The following is a 6,661-nucleotide window of genomic DNA, read 5'->3' on the forward strand; positions in this document are numbered from 1 at the left end:
AATAATAATAATAATAATAATAATAATAATAATAATAATAATAATAATAATAATAATAATAATAATAATAATAATAATAATAATAATAATAATAATAAAGAGGGTGAGGAGAGGGCGATTTTGGCGATTTTCCTACGATTGTTTCACGCGTTTTCTGCCAACTGGCTTCACCGTTAACCCTAGTACCATCACCGCCACTGCTCACGCCGGTCTTTCTCGTCGACTGCCGTTGGTGTTTCTGTGGAGGTCTTAGGGTTTCTGGGTTGGAATCGCGTGAAGGAGTTTTGTTTACGGCATCGGGTTTTACTGCGACTTGCTGCGAATTGCTGCGTCAGGTTGGACGGCCACCTCACGTCGCCGGCCACCTTTCACCGTCGGCCTCCTCATGACGGCGGCGTCATTGGATCTTCCTTTCGTGCGCTGTTCTTTTTCTTTTCTCTATTAGGGCATCGTTTCTTTGTGTTTCTTTTTTAGGGTTCGTGCGCCGTGGCTGTTGTCTGTTCTCGTCAGTCTAGGTCTACTTTACCGTCAACAACCTTTTACTCCGGCGACGTTCATCGGATTTGGACTGAGCTGTTGTTTGCGGGATTGCGACCTCGGGTTTTCGGGTTTCTGACTTCAATTCTGCTGGTGGTTGTGGTCCTCTGATGTGGGCTATCTTGACGTTGACGTCTGACCCTCCACATGGCGTTGATCAGCGGTGGGTCGTCCTGTGCTGGTCTGGGTAACAGTTGGTTCGTCGGAGTTCTTGGTTCATCTGGCTGCCGTTTGTTACTATTCTGCGAGTGTGCTGTGCGTTTTTTTTTCACCTTTTCCATTTGTTTGTTTTTCCGACTGCCTTGCTGCTGCTGCCTGTCGCTTGCTGCTGCCTATGCTTGCCACCGTGGTCTGGATAGTGTCGGCTAGTCGTAGTGTTGGCAGGGTGTGTTTAGCATCTTCTTTTGTTGCCATTTGCTACTTGCGAGGTTACCGGCTTTTGGTGTTCTCGTGGTTGTCTTGGGTTGGCTACATGTTTGCGGGTTAGGCTGGCCGTGAGTGTTTTTTTTTTTTTTGCTTTCTTTTTTTTTTCGGCTGCTTTGTTTTCTTCGAGCCTCTTGCCGCTTGTGGGGGTGCCGTGTGGTGGTGTTCGTTCTGGTGGTTTTCTTTGGTGGCTATAGTTTTCTGTGCAGGTTGGTGGTGTGTTCCTTCATGCCTGAACTTGTACGGTTTCATTGTCCTTTTTCGAGTCTTCATGCGTGTCCGGATAGGTTTGGTAAAGGCCTTACTAAGGCTGCATGGCAGAAACATTTTCAGGTGCGGCATTGTCATGATGGTGCATTAGAGCTTACGCGTCAAACTCTGATAGTCTGACTGTTTTCTCTAATGCCGAGAGTACTTTGAAGCATATGGGGCTTTGGTTGTGTGGGGTATGCTTTAAAAACCGTACCACTCGCGCTAGGTGTCGGCATAGTCGGGGTGATATTGTGATGCCTCCGGAGTGTGTTGATGGCCTCTACAACTTTCATATTTATGGTATTCCAAGACCTTTGGCTCGTTCTACTTCGGTTTCTTCTGATGATAGTGTTGGGCTTGTTCAGTGGTCTATATCTTCGCTTGATCGTTTATCGTCTTTGGGCCTTTACACCGTGAAATCTATTCCTCCTAAGTGTCGTCTTGGGTTTGCTCGTGCTTTGAAAGGAGCCCTGGATGATGTGGCTGGTTCCCCATTGATCTCTCCCGCTGGATTCGTTTGCTTATTTTTCCACTTTGTCTGCTTAAGACTTTTGCTCCTTGGAGTAATCTTGACTGTAAGACTACTATTCGGCGCCAGCGTCAGGAGGAGAGTATTGCCAGGGCTATCCTTGCTTGGGGGGGGGGGGGGGGTTGCAGCTGTTGCAGAGTGTTTGGATGAGGGTCCTTCTTTATTTGCTGTAAAGGAGGATCTGTATTTGATTGAGCTTAACCTCCGTCAATGTCGGAGGAAGATTTGTGATGGTCACTATACTGGTGCTGTTCGGGTGCTCTCTTCCTCTGGGGTCGCCCCCTACTCCGATGCCACTCTTGTGGCCTTGCGTGAGAAGCATCATGTCGCCCCGCCTCCTACATTGCCTCCTTTGTCTAGGGATCATCATCCTCTGGTTGCTTCTTCGTTAGTGGTTTTGGATATGATTCGGAGCTTCCCACGCGGTACTTATTGTGGGAGGGATGGTTTTCGCGCCCATCACCTGATGGACTGTTTGAGTGGGGCAGCTATGGCTATCTCTGATGATTTGATCACTTCTATTACTAGAGTGGTTAATCTTTTTATTGAAAGCCGGTATCCTCTTGCTCTGGGTGAGTACATTGCCAGCGCCCCTCTCACGCCGCTTGTTAAACCAGATAGTGGTGTTCGTCCGATTGCTGTTAGCACTGTTTGGAGACGGCTTGTCTCTAAGGTTGGTGCTTTTCTGGTTGGTCCTTCCTTGTGTTCTTAATTTGCTGGTCTTCAGTTTGGGGTGGGTGTGTCCATTGGAGGAGAGGCTATCTTGAATCGGCTCATTGAGGCTCGGGTGGTAAGGTGGGACTTTCTATGTTGCTGGTTGATTTCCAGAATGCTTTCAACCTTGTTGATCGTGCGACCATGCTTCAGGAAGTCCGCCGTCGTTGCCCGGTTCTTTCCCGTTGGGTGGAGTTTTGTTATTCCAGCCCTGCCCGTCTTTTTTTATGAGGAGCATTACTTGTGGTCTTGTCAGGTTGTCCAGCAGGGTGATCCTTTGGGTCCTTTTCTTTTCGCTTTGGTTTTGCATCCCTTAGTATGCAAAATTCGGGACACTTTTGATCTCACTATGCAGGCGTGGTACTTGGATGATGGCACCATCGTGGGGGATACATTGGAGGTGGGGAAGGTCTTGGATTTTATTATGGCGGATGGCCCTCGTTTTGGACTGCATCTTAATGTCTCCAAGACGGAGGTCTTTTGGCCTGTTGAGGATCCTCAGAGTCGGCTTCCTGGAGTTTTCCCCCCTTCTATTCCTCGGCCCTTGCGTGGTGTTACAGTTTTGGGTGGACCTGTCAGTACTTGTCCTGGTTTTGGCAGTGATATTGTGGCAAAGAGAGTAACTAAGACCATTGAGCTAATGAACTTGGTTGTGAGGATTGAGGACCCGCAATGTGAGTTGATTCTACTTCGAGCTTGTACTGGTATTTCTAAGCTTTAATTCTCCCTTCATACTTCCTCCCCCAGTGTTTTTTGGTCGGTCCATCTTCCTTTTTGATGCTGCTCTTCGTTCCAACTTGGAACGTATTGTCACCGCGTCTGGCACGGGTTTTGGGGATTGGCAGTGGCGCCTTGCTACATTCCCTTTTCATCTTGGTGGTCTTGGTGTCTATGCGGCGGGAGATGTTTTACACTATGCTTTTATTGCGTCCCATTTGAAGTCTGCTGATTTGCAGGCTAAGCTCCTCGAACCTTCTGGTATTGTAGCTGCTGGCCCTGCTTTTGATGATGCCGCATGGGTGTTTACCGCGACTACAGGCTCTGGTATCTTAGGTAACCCTAGTGAAATTGCTGCCCCCAAACTTATGAAGAAATTGGCAGACATTTATTTCGCGACGGTTGCTGCTGCCTCAGAGTCTGTTTTCTCTTTGACACTGATACGTGCTTTTTATATAGTCTTTTTTAGCCTATTTCAGCACATATTTCTATGCATTTTTATACTGTTTTTATAGTATTTTGCCCCGAATTGGCTACTTTGGTTCGTTTTGTCCATTTTGTAGAAATGAACGCGAAAGTAGTGGAATCGTACTCTTTTTCGTCCTTTTTGCATGCATTTAGAGGAGACGGGATTTTCTAGAGTGAGATACTGCGTTTGGAAGCGTCATGGCACGGATTACGAGGCATTTAGGCACAGACTTGAGCTGAAATGAAGACAAAGTACTCGATCGAGCAGTTCTACCACTCGATCGAGTGGTTTTTACGTCCCAGAGTGGTCGATCGAGTGGTTTTCCACTCGATCCTTAGCTTGCAGAAAGATGGGTTACTCGATCTAGTAACTTTCTACTCGATCAAGTAGATTTGCTGAGGTGTTTGCTCGATCGAGTGGTTTTAATCCACTCGATCGAGTGGTTTCGCCATTATGGGCTTCTAAACAGCCCGCGTGTTGATTTATCTCGCAAAACTTAAGTACTTTACTATTTAAACCTACGTTAACTAGGTTATTATCATCTTTTGAGCTATCTTTGGATTATCTAAACTTTCTACTGTAAACTTTATTACGTTGCTTTTGCTCTTCTCTGTAACTACACTTTGGGATTATTTTTCACTCGGATTGTGTGTTCTTTACGCCGGATTCGCTTGGATTGTAATTCCTTTCTCTTTCCTTATTAATAATTAATCATTGTTGCTTTAATTTCTTGTTTGCTCTATTTATTTCTTCTGCCCTAATTTAATTTTATGCAATTTATTGTTTATTTCATAATGTTTACTGCTGGAAATCTATCTGCTGTTAATTTAATTAGCGACATGAGTAGCTAAACTCCTTTCATGTTGGGATTAGGGGATCTGCGGTAGGAAGGTGACGATGTAGTGAATGAATTAGATGAATTAATTACAAGGCTCTGTCACCATAGCAATTTAATTGTATTTATTCGACTTAGTTGAGTGCACACTTCTGAGTTAACCTTTAATCTGGCTAAAATTAATCCTAGATCGAAAGATTGGACTAAATAGGCCTGCTATGAACAGTAGACTACTCTGACGAGAATGAAAGTTAAGCTAGCGGTATTTTAGGATAGAAAGTGGACCGAAAGGACCTTTCAACATCCGTCTTACATTAATTCGTCTGAGTCATTTACACCTGAGTCACTGGACTACCGTAGTGAACCAAAATCCTGACATGTCTCTCTCTATCTGATAGTTTTATCCCTATTTCTCTGCTTTTATTGCTCTTGCTTTTATTTCTCTTTCCTTCAAAACTCGTAGTTAGATAACAATTCAAACAACCCCCCGATTCGTGACCAAATAGACAGACTTCTACAAATATCTTGCCTCCCTGTGAAGATCGACCTGACTTCCCTAGCTATATAGTTAGTTTAGTTAGTTTATTTTTGACAGGTACACGACAGACGTGTCAAATTTTGGCGCCGTTGCCGGGGTGGCAATTGCCCTATTTGTTTTCGTTCCGTTTATTTTATCCGTCTCAGGGAATTTTTATTCCTTGAGGCCGTTCTTATTATTTTCTTTCAGTGTTGTTTATGCCCAGGTCAGATAGGTTTGAATTAGTTTCAGCTGATTCAGAGCCAAAGAGACTATTCAGGCATAGACTCCGTCTGCAAAGGAAATCACGAAAGGAAGACTTGAGTACTTTCGAGCCAGAGCTACATCACTCTCTTTTCGAAGACAGACCGATTTCTACAGTAAATATGCCTAAGCTTTCCAGTCATTCAGTGCCTAAAGCATCCTCTATTCCGAAGGGTTTTAATCTCCAGACCGAGGATGGGAATACATTTGACATCCGCCCTTCTTATATCAATCTGGTGGAGAGAAATATTTATAGAGGTGTGGCAGGTGAAGATCCGAGGAAGCATATGGAGACCTTTACCGATTACTGTTCTACTATCCCCGCCACTAAGGGGGTAACTCAAGATAAGATTAAGGAAGTTTTATTTCCTTTCTCTTTAGCTGACTCAGCCAGGGAGTGGCTGACTGACTTGGACCGCACAGCTGTTGGGGTTACAGATTGGGAATCTCTTGCTCTTGCATTTTACAAGAGATATTTCCCTCCGCAACGCACCAACCTGCTGAGGGCCAAGATTACCAGTTTCAGACAGGCTCCCGATGAAAGCTTCTATGAAGCATGGTCGCGATTTAAGAAGTTGGTGAGGTCTATTCCTCACCATGGTTTTGACCCATGGTTTCTAGCTAATCAGTTCTACAATGGGTTGTATGATGACCACAGAGCCATACTTGATGCGGCATCTAGTGGGAGATTTCAGGAGAACACCGATGATGATAAGGGGTGGTCTCTTATTGAAGAGATGGCTAATCATAGTGATGAGTATGGTAACCCGAGGGATGGGATTAGAACAGTTCATGCAGTTGATAAGCAGGTTTTGGCTCAGCTGGAGACCATGAATGCTAGATTTGACAAGTTGGAGTTACAAGCTGCTGGGGAGCCTTAGACGGTCCATGTTCTTACTAGAGGAGAGACCGTTTCATGTGAGAGATGTGGGGGTAATGATGACCACACTGCTGTTGGCTGTCTTGTAGAGAAGGAACAAGTCCTTGCCTTTCAGCAGTATAGGCAAGAAGGAGGTTCCTATTATAATAATCAAGGGGCAGTCCATCCCAATTTGAGGTGGATCAGTCAAAACGTGCTCAATCCTACACCTCCTCCGCACCAGCAACAGCCTTATGTTCCTCCACATAAGAGTCAACAAGGCTTTCAAAAGCCTCATTCCTTCACTCCTCCTAACCATGGTGCATCATCTTCCGGGGGGGTGAGTGAAATTGGTGAGCTTAAGTCTATGTTGCAAGCCTTCACGAAACAGTGGCAATTGAGTGATCAACAGAAAGATGCGTCCATAAAGGCACTTGAAACTCAAGTTGCCCAATTAGCCACTAATCAGTCCACAAGAAAGCAGGGTCAATTACCGACTCAAAATAAGAAGAATCCATACGAGACGGTAAATTTCATCAATCTGA

The 6,661-nt window shown here is 45.0% G+C and overlaps 1 non-coding gene across 1 annotated transcript; it reads right to left on the reverse strand.

The window, feature by feature from the left end:
* Positions 1-5,754: 5,754 nt before the first annotated feature.
* On the reverse strand, positions 5,755-5,861 carry LOC141603683 (small nucleolar RNA R71). The gene has a single exon (XR_012525542.1). It is a non-coding gene; the product is annotated as a small nucleolar RNA R71 (small nucleolar RNA).
* Between the last annotated feature and the right edge of the window lie 800 nt (positions 5,862-6,661).

Source organism: Silene latifolia, chromosome 9 (genome assembly GCF_048544455.1).
Source record: "Silene latifolia isolate original U9 population chromosome 9, ASM4854445v1, whole genome shotgun sequence".
Taxonomy (NCBI): Eukaryota; Viridiplantae; Streptophyta; class Magnoliopsida; order Caryophyllales; family Caryophyllaceae; genus Silene; species Silene latifolia.